Below are 11315 nucleotides of genomic sequence, written 5' to 3' on the forward strand. Positions count from 1 at the left end.
TGCACCCAGAGGGGAAACAAGGGTCTGTTTCTGCCATGCGATAGATAGGAAAATAGAACATTATACCTGCACAGAGCTTCAGCAAAATGGAGACACTTCTGATCAGATGAAGGTTGGAGTTGAGGTTTTACCCTGTCTGGCTCCTCCTGAGACCATGTCATTAATTAAAGTTACACAAAACTGTAAGGTGTGTATAGAGCTTTATGAACAAGCTGATTTTGTCACTGGGAGTTTTGCAATTCACTGGAATGGAGCCACGTTTCCCATTTCTGGATGTCATTCTGCAGGATAAAATGCAGTCAACACAGCAAAGATGTAAGAAATACAGGTGCAGTGTTTTTACTTTCATAGGCATTAATCATCTCTCAACTGGAATATATAACATGGAATTGAGAATTTGCTGATCTACCAAGATGTCACAAGAAAAGATTATCTTTTGGGAAGAGTATGAATTACCAGAGTCACATCTGCTTGCCAAGGCACCCATTAGTGCTCAGGCACAAGCTCTTTGTAGCTGTAAACTCTTCGATACGGTTGTTCTCAGGGGACTTTAAACAGAGTCACCAGACAAGCTCAGAAAACAGTTCACATCACACCATGCAAATACTTTTAAAACTGATTACAGCTGGGACAGAGGCTATGGATTTACCCTTTGTGAGGGATGAGCATATTCCAGAGTCATTCCTGCCTTTAATCCATGAGAAATCTTTGGGGAAACATTGTAATGGCTTAATGAGTCTGAGCTTGTTGTTGAAACGCTCACAGGTAAGAAAAAGCCTATTACTGGGCATGTGAAGGAGAACATCCAGCTCACACAGGGAGACTGAGCCCTTAATGTTCAACATAAATAAGCTCAACAAAAGGCTGCTGGCACATCAGCTCTAGAGAAGGCAAAGTTGTGTGCAAGTGACTAGTCAGGGAGGCTTGAAACCAGTCTATGAGGAAAGGATGTAGATTCTCACTGCCCAACATCAGGCATATAAGTTTAAGCACCTTTATGGGGATCTCTGACTGGTGAAGCTACCAGTCACATCCAGCCACCAACCTGCACTAAATCTTTCTCTGAGTACCATGAACTGGAGGGGGAACCTGGGCTCTGTTAAGCTGGACCATGTAAATCCCTTCCCAGGTCTCTCAAAGATTCAGACCTAACAGTTCTTGGGGTTCCCTGTGCATTTCTAGAAACACTGAAGTTCAATTGTTCCAAATGAGGCTGCTAAGGGATGCTAATGGATTGTAACGAAAGCAGGAGACAGGAAGTGGTGAGATGTGTGGAGCTACAGAGAAAATTATAGATATTCAGGGGCAATTTGTGATAATGAGAGCTCATTAAGAGGTACTTGAGACAAAGGTTCTGTCATGAGGCAGTTATTGCAGCTGAATTTAGTGATTTGTTTTATGTAGAAGATGGGTTAAAAATCCAAGAAGTATATCCTGTTAGGACAAGATTGATTAAATTTTAAATAGCACTGACTTGTAGCCACTTACTGAGGCAAAGAAAAAGGAGGAGGTATTCAGCCAATAGTTTGGTTTCATGGATTGCAGTGATAGAGGGTAGTCCTATTCCTGAGAACCTGGGAAAAGGTTCTTACCTCAGAGGGAATAACCACTGTGCAGAGATGGCTCAGCAGAATGCTGTGAAAATAATTTAAGAACATTAACTGTGAGTTTTAAGATGTAGTGCCATGGAGAACAATCATAAAAATAACCCTCCAAGAGAATGAGTCAGAGAACCCAATATTCTTCCTTACAGCCTTACACTTCAGGCTGAGTCTTGAGAAAGATACTGATCACTCTGCAGAGAGCAGAGATTTTCCCAGTGATGTAAGGAAGGCAAGATGCTGGATAAATTGATTATGATGGGCAAAGCAGATGGGCTAGAGACATGACAGTTTCAAGGTATTTTTTTAAAGGTCATCTTCCCCTGATTTCAGAGTGTGTTACAGCTTGACAGCAGGATCTGTTGTAAAGCAGAATATGGTCTCTCCAGGGCACGTCGCTGTGTTGCTGGCTGGCAGGACTCTCCTCAAAGGCACGTTTCATGGCTCACAGTGGTTCTGGAAAGAAGCTCCAGTGTCTGCACACACAAGTCAAAGTCCACATAAAGATGGTATTTTAATGCTCAGAGGTGTTTTGGGCCTAATATATATGTCCAGAAAACATGATACAAGAAGCTTGCTCACTGGCTTTCCACAGCAGTGAGAGAAGAATCTGAAGATCTGAGCACTATGAACTCTTCTCAAGGGTAGTCATGCCACAGGGAGCTGGTGGGACCTGACACTGGCCTGACAGACTGGTCAGATGGGCTATGCTTCCCTAGCTTGGCAAGGGCTGCATTTCCAGATCATAGTTCTTGCTGGAACAATGTGGTGATGTGTCACCAAACTTGCCTGACATGAGCCCGTTTGATTAGCACAGTCAATCCCCAGGCAGCAGGGCTGCTGAGACTCAACAAATCCATTTTCTGATCATGCTCTCTGCTCTCCTAGGGCAGAAATGAGGAAGCTGCTCTTTCACAATGACTTTTAGAAAAAGAAAAAAGAGAGCAACTGAAAATTTTGCTCAGTGTCCTGAACAAAGGAACAGTAACCTGACAGTAATGCAAACAGTGTCTTTCTAAAACTATCTTATTTCTCAGTATGGTCTCACAGCTGCCTATCACTGCCTCTGTTTCCAACAGGGTTATTAAGCAGAAAAAAGGAACATAGAAATAACAAAGGAGACCTATGAGCAACACTTTTATACTTTCCCAAGGAACTATTGTTCTCTGGCTAGATCATGGACTCAAGCCTTTCTGAACACAGCAGACAAGATGTCTGCAGGAGCCTTTCTGCCCCCCAGACTTAAACATCACTTTCAGGAAAGGAGGTCACAGGAACAGTCAGTGGCTCCAAGCTGACTTCTACTTATCTGAAGAAAAAAATCCTCCCAATCGTCTTTCAATATTTAGCCATACTTTATCCTTCCTGAAAGAAAAGTAAACCTAATTATCTTGTAATCCCAAGGGAAGAGAAAACTATAAACTGCAAATTAATTCAGTGTCTGAAATTCTTATTCTATACCCACTGCACAGTAATTTAAAATTAATAATAGTAAAAAACTATTTGTGTTTTACAAATGGAACAAGCAAGCTCAGGAGGATTACAGGTCTGTATACACAGCAGGACTGGTACTCCTGTCAGGTACCTCACTGCTCTGACTCTCCCTCTCCTCTAAAATGGGGATCACCAGGAGATGGAACACATGAGATCGGATGGAGGCATCCCATATTCCAAAAGGTAGTATTTCAGCTTGTTTTAATAATTGCTTGTGCAAAAGTAGTCTTCTACAGGGGAAAAGTAATCCACCCTTTTGATTTTAAAGACAGTTCTGTACCTGGTCATTCTGGTCTTGGTGTGAGAACATCCCTTCTTTGCTTACTGTTCACCCTCATGGTTGTCAGTCCATCTAGCAACAGCTCACAAACTCAGAGACTGTGGCTATGAAGGAACAGAGACAGATTGGCTCTTGTTGGTAGTAAGTTCTAAAGAAATCTATGTGAACCAAACAGCTATTGAAGGGACATGACCCCCTGTCTGTTCCTACTCAGCAATGCCAAATGAACCAGCGTCTCCAGCTGTTCTCCTTTGCAGCCTTACTGCTAGATCACTTCTTTCTTCTGTACATTTTCTACATTTCATTGCCTATTTTTAAATTTATTTATTTGTTTATTTTAGGTTTTAAAGCCAAATACCTCCCAACAGTTTGTAGTTTTAAAGTTTTGGGCCAGAGTTCTGGGCCTGGGGCTTATTGTTTCTCAATGCTACAGTTAGAGTTGAAGAGAAATTAAGAGAATACTGAAAGGGTTGACATATAAGAGAAGGGCTACCCTGGTTGGTTTTGATCTTCACATAATCCATTAAAATCTTATTTGATTGGCCCCTTGGAAACTTGTTACAAATACAGAACACTTATTTGAGTGTGACATTTCATCCTGCACTCAGAATAAAAAATAAAGAAGCTGTCTCAGTGTGATAGCAGTGAATATACTATTGTTAACCAACAGAAAATTTGGATTAATTGAGATTATATTCACAACCAAACCAGGTATAGCAATACCAAGTAGTACTAAGGAATCAGGAATATTACAGTTTCAAGAACTCTATCATAATTCATTGTGTTGACCCCAACACAGTGGGAAACTTAGCAAAGGTGTCATTAATATATCAGATTGAAGCACATAGGTAGTTTACTGGTTTTCATACATATTAAATATTCACATAGTTATATTTTCCTAAGACAGGGAGCTGCTGTATTATTTAACCAAGTACTGTATTCAAGGAGTTAGAAGAATAATTTTGATGGTGATTTCTCATGGAGAGCACAGGAGTGGGTGGATTTACAAAAAAAAGACAGTGATACCTTGCCTGAAAATTATTTCTTTTTCCTAAGAAATAAGTAAGAATATCTCTGCAGAGCACAGAAATCTCCTTCACAGTCTGACTTTCTGAAGTACTACTATAGTTTGAAGCCAATAAATAACTTGGCTGTGCAAACCTGCTAGCACTTAAACACATATGAAGTTGTCTGTATGTTTTTCTATGATCTTTCCTTTTCCATCCTATCTCCTGGCTTCTGACCCATCTGATTTAGTCACATATCAACATTAAAGATCTGTTATGCCAGTGCAGCCAGCAATGGGCATCTGCTCAGCACTGTGGGTGACCTCTATTGTGCTGTGAGGAGCCCTTGTTTTATCTCAGCGTTCCATTTCTCTGAAAATGAGTTCATGTTCTTGGAAGCTTTTCTCTTTGTGACTGACAAGACAGTCTGTTGTAGCAGACCTTTTGTAGCACTGAAGTGGCAGGATTTATCCTACCTCACTTTAACCATCTGAAAACAAAGCATTGAAGCTCAGCTAAGTCATATTTCCTTTATAATATGTGTGGAGAAGAAAACACCCCAAGTGAACCTATATGCTTTAGGATTAAAGTTAAGGGACATGAATCCCAGGCAGAAATTTTGCTTGAGTCACTTCTAAAACACATTTTGAGTCCATTACCATGGTAAGAAGCGTTCTTAGCAGCTGCCTTCTGCAGCATGCCTGCAAAGCTAGAAAATTTAGGCTGTGCTGAATAGAAGCAGTTGTAGAGGCTAAGAGCCCTTGAAAAAGAACATTCAAGCCTCTCCTCTAACAAAGGAGTTCGGCATGTGTCCTACATGTCCTCACTACCTTTCTTCTTGGGACAGGTGGGCTTGTCCCTGGTTACTATGCGCCTATTTAAAAGATATTATGAAGAAAACATATTTCTTGCCTACACTACACTCAGTCTAATTTTCCCTCTTTTCTTCCAGGGATCATATCTACAAGGGGTTTTAATAGCAGACACCTTCTCCATTGTACCTATCTGTCTATTAAAGTAAGTACCTGATTTTCCAGATTCCCTGCTATGAGAATTCACTTCAGACAAGGCTGGGCAATGCAGTGCTGTAAATTCAACCTTTTGGAAGTATTAAGGAACATTAATTTTCTAGGAGTTCCTGAAAACATTTGTAACAGACCTGTTAGTTTAAGAATTTGAACAATTTTGCCAACTTGACAGTATTTGTATTATCAAAGAAATTGCAAACTAGCAGTTTCTAGCAAAACTAGAAGTTACTTAGCAGCAAGTAACTGAAAATTGCAGTCTTGGGTAATTTTCATGAACTCAAATGTTTATGAAAAAATTTCAGGATTAATATGATTTAATCTCATTCTGTTAATAAAAGCAATACATTTAATTAGTTCTCACTCACCCCACAGTCAGTCTGGAATCTCTTCATAGACTTCTCTGGATCAGCTCCAGCTTCACACAATACAAACAAGAGCAAAACACAGGCATGGCTCTGCCTCTTGGAAAAGGTCAGTTTTGTTTCTTACAAGTAGGGGAGGGCTTGAACCAAAAGGCATTCATTAGGGAAAGTGCTGATCTGGACTTAGATGTGAACTCGTGGCAGAAGGTGAATACTAATTCTTCTATAAATAATTAATATACTTAGCAGTTTTCCATTGTGTAGCTTCCCACAGGAACCATCTCTCCTCTCAAACATATACACATGTACTCTATTTCATTAAGGATTCCCAAATACAGTAATTAGAAGAGTCATCAAATGTGGATCTGAGTGACCAGTGCCCCTCCAGCTGTATTTCAGTGCAGCTGCAGTGGCCTAGAGCACACTGGTGAACGTGGCCCTGAGCTCATTTCACTACAACACTGGAAGATCACTGCGTGGGAGAAAACCCTGTTTCTGGATAAGAAACCCACCAGGAAATAACCTGGATGGAGACATAACAGGACACAATTCTTTTCCCTGATTTATTATGTTTATTCCAAAAAACCTTTTCACATCTATAAATTCTGTGCTCATTTTTGTCCTGTGATGTCAAGTCAGACTGCAGTACAGATACTGATTGGGTAGACACCAGTGCATCACCCTGGTAAATATACATATATTCTATTTTGGGACAGGATTTCTATGCTATACTCCATGGCAGTTGAAAATCCAGATGCAATACTATCTCAGAAGAGAGTGCTCCTTGGAGGGCTGCTCAGAAAACAGAGACTGTAGCCATATACCTCTGCATAAGTGATTTCTCTTAGCTCCCTCTATAGCTAACAGCAAGAGAACTGCTCCTCCAGAAATGGCCAGAATCCCGAGTACCTACACTAACTTGCATGTAGATAGGTACTTTGGAATTCTGGATTTTCTGTGTGGGTGAAGAGCTTCAGCTCCCCTTTATCTGTCCCCTTTAGCTACAGAGGGGGCCATAACTGTAGAGAAAGCCTAGCTGGCTAATGTTCCTTGCCTATGACTGAGAAGTCTCATCCCCACACAGTTTCCATACTAAATGACTGCTTTGTTTAATAGTTGCAGTATTTTATTTTTCCACTTCATGCCTGAGAAAATTTGGTAATTCTGTTGGGGAATTTGAAGAAAGCTTTTTTAAAAAATGAAAAACATTCACTCCTTGCTCATGTCCTGGATTCTTTTCACAAGCCTTCAGTCTATTTTTTTCCCCCAAGAGCATTACTGTCATTTTCTTCTCAGCCTCTTAGATGATATGGGTCACAGTCCTTCCTCTTTTCCTACAACCAATAGAAACAGTTAGACATCATATTCTTCCCTCCACACTTTTTCTGTGAAGCTTTCATTATAGACCATACGTATGTCCTTTAGCTGCATCCTGCCCTACTTTGTAAACATGAAGAACCATAGGTAGGAGACAGCCTCTTAAAGGCAAGTATTTGTTAGAAAATTCTGAGAAATGTTTTAATAAACTATCTGTGCAAGACAACGTTTTGATGACTGCTACAATAACCTGGCACTAGAAATAAATTAGATGCCCCAGTTGTCAACCACGATGGGTTATTTTAAAAATCCACTGTTAATTTATAGCACGACGACTAAATCCATCATATGTAGTTGGGTGCTATTTACAATCTAATGGACTGAAATACAGCCACCCTAATAAAATGCTATATTAATCACATAAAAAACAATTAACCATTTGCCAGAAAAAGACAACAAAGAAAAAAGGCATTCTTTTTCAGCCTTTCCCTCTCCTGCTCCTGTGAAGTCTACTGCAGAATCTTGAAAACTGATAGTTAATCAGGACTGATACAAATGAAAATACAGTAATAATTTGAGGGTGATGCAGTAATCAGTCTAAACCTGCAGATTTGTGTAGCATGGCCAGCTCCTTTAGAAGGCATATTCTGGTGGGAAAGAGTTAGCTTTGAGTTTACTCTGCTTTGTACAAGAGCAAATTCTTTCTCTTCCAGTGGAATATGTCATTTATTTCCCTTCTTGACTGCAGAATAATCTAGGATCTGCCTTTTATTCCTTAAGACCATATTTCAGTATGGAAACAGCCACCTACTACAAAGAGGAAGAGTTGCACAGTCAGCTGTGGTGGATCTGTCAAAACGTGGAACTCAGTGGCTGGGTCAATAGGGTGAATGCTGCTGCTTCCCTGGCCTTCTGCATAGCAGCAAACGAGCATTCTCCCCGGGGGTCTTATTGCTGAAAGGGCTCCTGAATGGATAAACTTCCTGCTTCCTATTACCCTGATGAACAGATAAATACAACTTCAAACATGCCACAGTGACACTGGTATGGTACCCAACAGTCTCAACTTTCGTCTCCCTCTCCGATTTTGTCCTAAACCACAAATCTCAAGTCGACCAAAATGCAGCTACATCCCATCCTTGACATTGGCCAATAATAGATGATTAAAGAGAGTACAAGAAAAAGGGCAATTTCTGGGTGTTTCAGGCCAGTACAGAAACCTTGCTGCTGATGATCAATAACCTAATGTCTTTGCTACTAGTCTATCACTCATCCTTCTTTGGAAGGTGCTTTTAGGTACATGAGAAGAAATCTCACCAGAAATAGGAAATGAAGGTTGGGGTATTTGAGAGTTCTTCTCAGCTTCATTCCTTCTGTCCTACCTTCTTCCTCTTTGACCACTTTCTTTTGGTGGTTGGTCAGCTTTCCTACCAGGATGTAGATTTTTATTTCACTTTGTGTAGGCTTGCTGCATTGTGAAAATATGGCTACTAGTTATGGCTAGTTAGTGCCTTGGATGAAAGACTGAACTGCAGGTTACACTTGTCATAACAACTGATTCTGATTTTACAGCAATCAACACTTTACAGGGTCAGGAAGAACTTTTCCATTCACCTTACCAGGAGCTGGATCCAAATAACCTGGGATTTGTTAGCCTGAGGTTTTTGCATCTGCAATGCTACAACAGTGATATTTATTAAAACTTAGCAAAAATGCTGTTATTAATGTGTGAGGCCAAATATAGTTGCATCTCTTTAGCATGCTGGCACGGTACCATTCATTTACAAGACAGCAGAATAGAGTGGTGATACATAAAGCTGAAACTCCAATTAGAAAGACCTACCTTGATTTCTGAATACCCCCACAATGATTATGATATTTATGTACAATAAAAGTCTGTCTCCAAGAAAGATAGAGATGTTTATTTTCAAATACCTATTTTTACATGCTGCTTTTTATGCCCAATAAAAAACACAGGGAAGGTAACTTAGTTGATATAATAGGACAGTTGGTTTCTTTTCTGTCATAGTGAAATCTTTCCTATGAAAGGAGGGGAGAGATGACAATTTCAGAACCATTGTTAAGATGAAATAGGGGTGAATGGTGAAAAACACGTTCCTTACTATTTTAATTGAGGAGTTTTCCTGTAACACTTGTCAGCCAAATGTTCAGGCAACAATGGACATTAATGAATGTCTCATGCAACAATAATTTTCCACCATGCTGCTAGTGACACCCAGGAAAAATGTTCTTACTTCAGTTTCACAGAGGTATAATTTGAGGAGGGTGGGGTTTGGATGACACTGGGAACACATCTGGCAGCAGGAACCAGGATCAAGATTCCCTGTGAGTTCAGTGTCTGAATCCTCCAAACATCCCATTGCACAAAGCAAGTGGCCAACCCAAGCTCGCTTGTTTTGGCTACTGGAATGACTGGCCCACTAGCTGAAATTATAAAGGGCCAGAACAGACTGGGAGGAAGATTGAGTGGTCAGAACATTGGCACAAGCAGCTCTACTGCACATTCTGTTGCCCTTTAGCGAATTGCTTAGGCTCTTGGGGCATCCATCTCCAACATGTTACCTGAGTTACTCTGAACCTGCTTTGCAAGGATCTACTGAAGCAGATTGTGAGATTGTTCACAAAAGTATTTTGGACAATTGAAGATACCTGCAGGAAAACAGCCCAAAAGCTGAAAAAGTCTTCTTTTATCTGGGAATGTGCCTCCAACCTCTTTGTATTGTTTCAGTGCTTTAAATCAGCAAAGGCTTGAGTAGGGTTGAGGATCTTGCCTGAGGAAAGTAAATTTATCAAGAAGCAGGAACAGGGAAGTTACTGTTTTGCTTCAGAGCCCCTCTTGACCTCAAAGAAGCAGAAAGTTCTTTGTTAGACTGGTGCTGGAGGAGGAAAGACAGTCTATTTTCTTCTTAGAGGAGTCCCTTTTGTTACCTAGAGGCAATATAAGAGATAAGAGCCATTGTCAAATTCAAACATATCTATATATTTCATAATCCCACAAAAAAATCAGAGATTCCTAGCATTCACCATTGGTATCCTGCACTGGGCACTCCAAGAGCTGCTCAGACACTAGATAATTACATGTGGCACAATCATCTTATCACAGAATCACACAGAATCACAGAACGTTAGGAGTCAGAAGGGCTCTTCAAAGATCATCTAGTCCAACACAAGAACACACCAGGTGGGTTTTGAATGTGTCCAGAGGAGGGGACTCCACAACTTCCTGGACAGCCTGTTCTAGTGCTCAGTCACCCTTACAGTGAAAAAGTTTCTCCTTCTATTCCCATGGAACTTCCAACACTTCAACTCATGCCTGTTATCCTATAGGCAGACACATCCAGTCCTGTGCTCAGCTGGTATAGTTTTGACTTTGGCAGCAAGGCTGACAAACTTCAACAGAGAATAAGGCCATTTCTTTGCTTGCAGCTTATACCTGTAGTTCCATAGAATGAGGAAGGACCAAGATGAAGGTTTTCCTCATGTAACCACAGTTTAGCCAGGAGCTCCCAAGCTGCTGAATCAAGAGTTTGTTTTGTGTGCCACAGGGTAAACACAACAGCACTGACAGTGAAACGTGACTCAGAGTATGGTGAAATGATCTCAAAACCTGTGGAGGGCTGTAAGGAAGTTAAAAGAAATGGAAGAATACAGTGAACAGAGGAGTTGAGGTCTCATGGGTCAGAACGAGACCTCATCCCGCTCATCTGACAGAAGCACTGCTACCCCTTTCATTGGGCACTACACAAGTCCTGTAGAGTTTTGGAGGGAAGTGTGCTACTCGATTTTGAGATCAAGGGAAAGAAAAGCATGGACAGGGGATAATACAGCTTTACTACCTGTACAAATGCTAGCTTACCACAGCCACATATAGAACGAGTAACGTGGTCACAGCGCCTCTGGGAATCACATTTCAGAAGTAAAAAAATGCAAGTAGCTGCTTTTTGCCCCAGAGAAGGGAGTCAGAAAATGGAATGAGCTGTGCAGACACCAGGGCCAGGGAAGGAGGGGGAGGAGGAACCCCAGGTGCCAGAGAGAAACATGCCCCAGCAGCCCCTGGAGAAACCCATGGTGGAGCGGGTACCCCCGCACAGCCCATGAAAAGGCCCAGACCCCACCTGCAGCCCCTGGAGAGACCCCACACTGGAGCAGGGGGAGAAATACAGGAGATGCTGTGACCCACGTTGGAGCAAGCCCCTGCCAGCACT

Source organism: Gallinula chloropus (assembly GCF_964237585.1).
Source record: "Gallinula chloropus genome assembly, chromosome: 17".
NCBI classification, from domain to species: Eukaryota; Metazoa; Chordata; class Aves; order Gruiformes; family Rallidae; genus Gallinula; species Gallinula chloropus.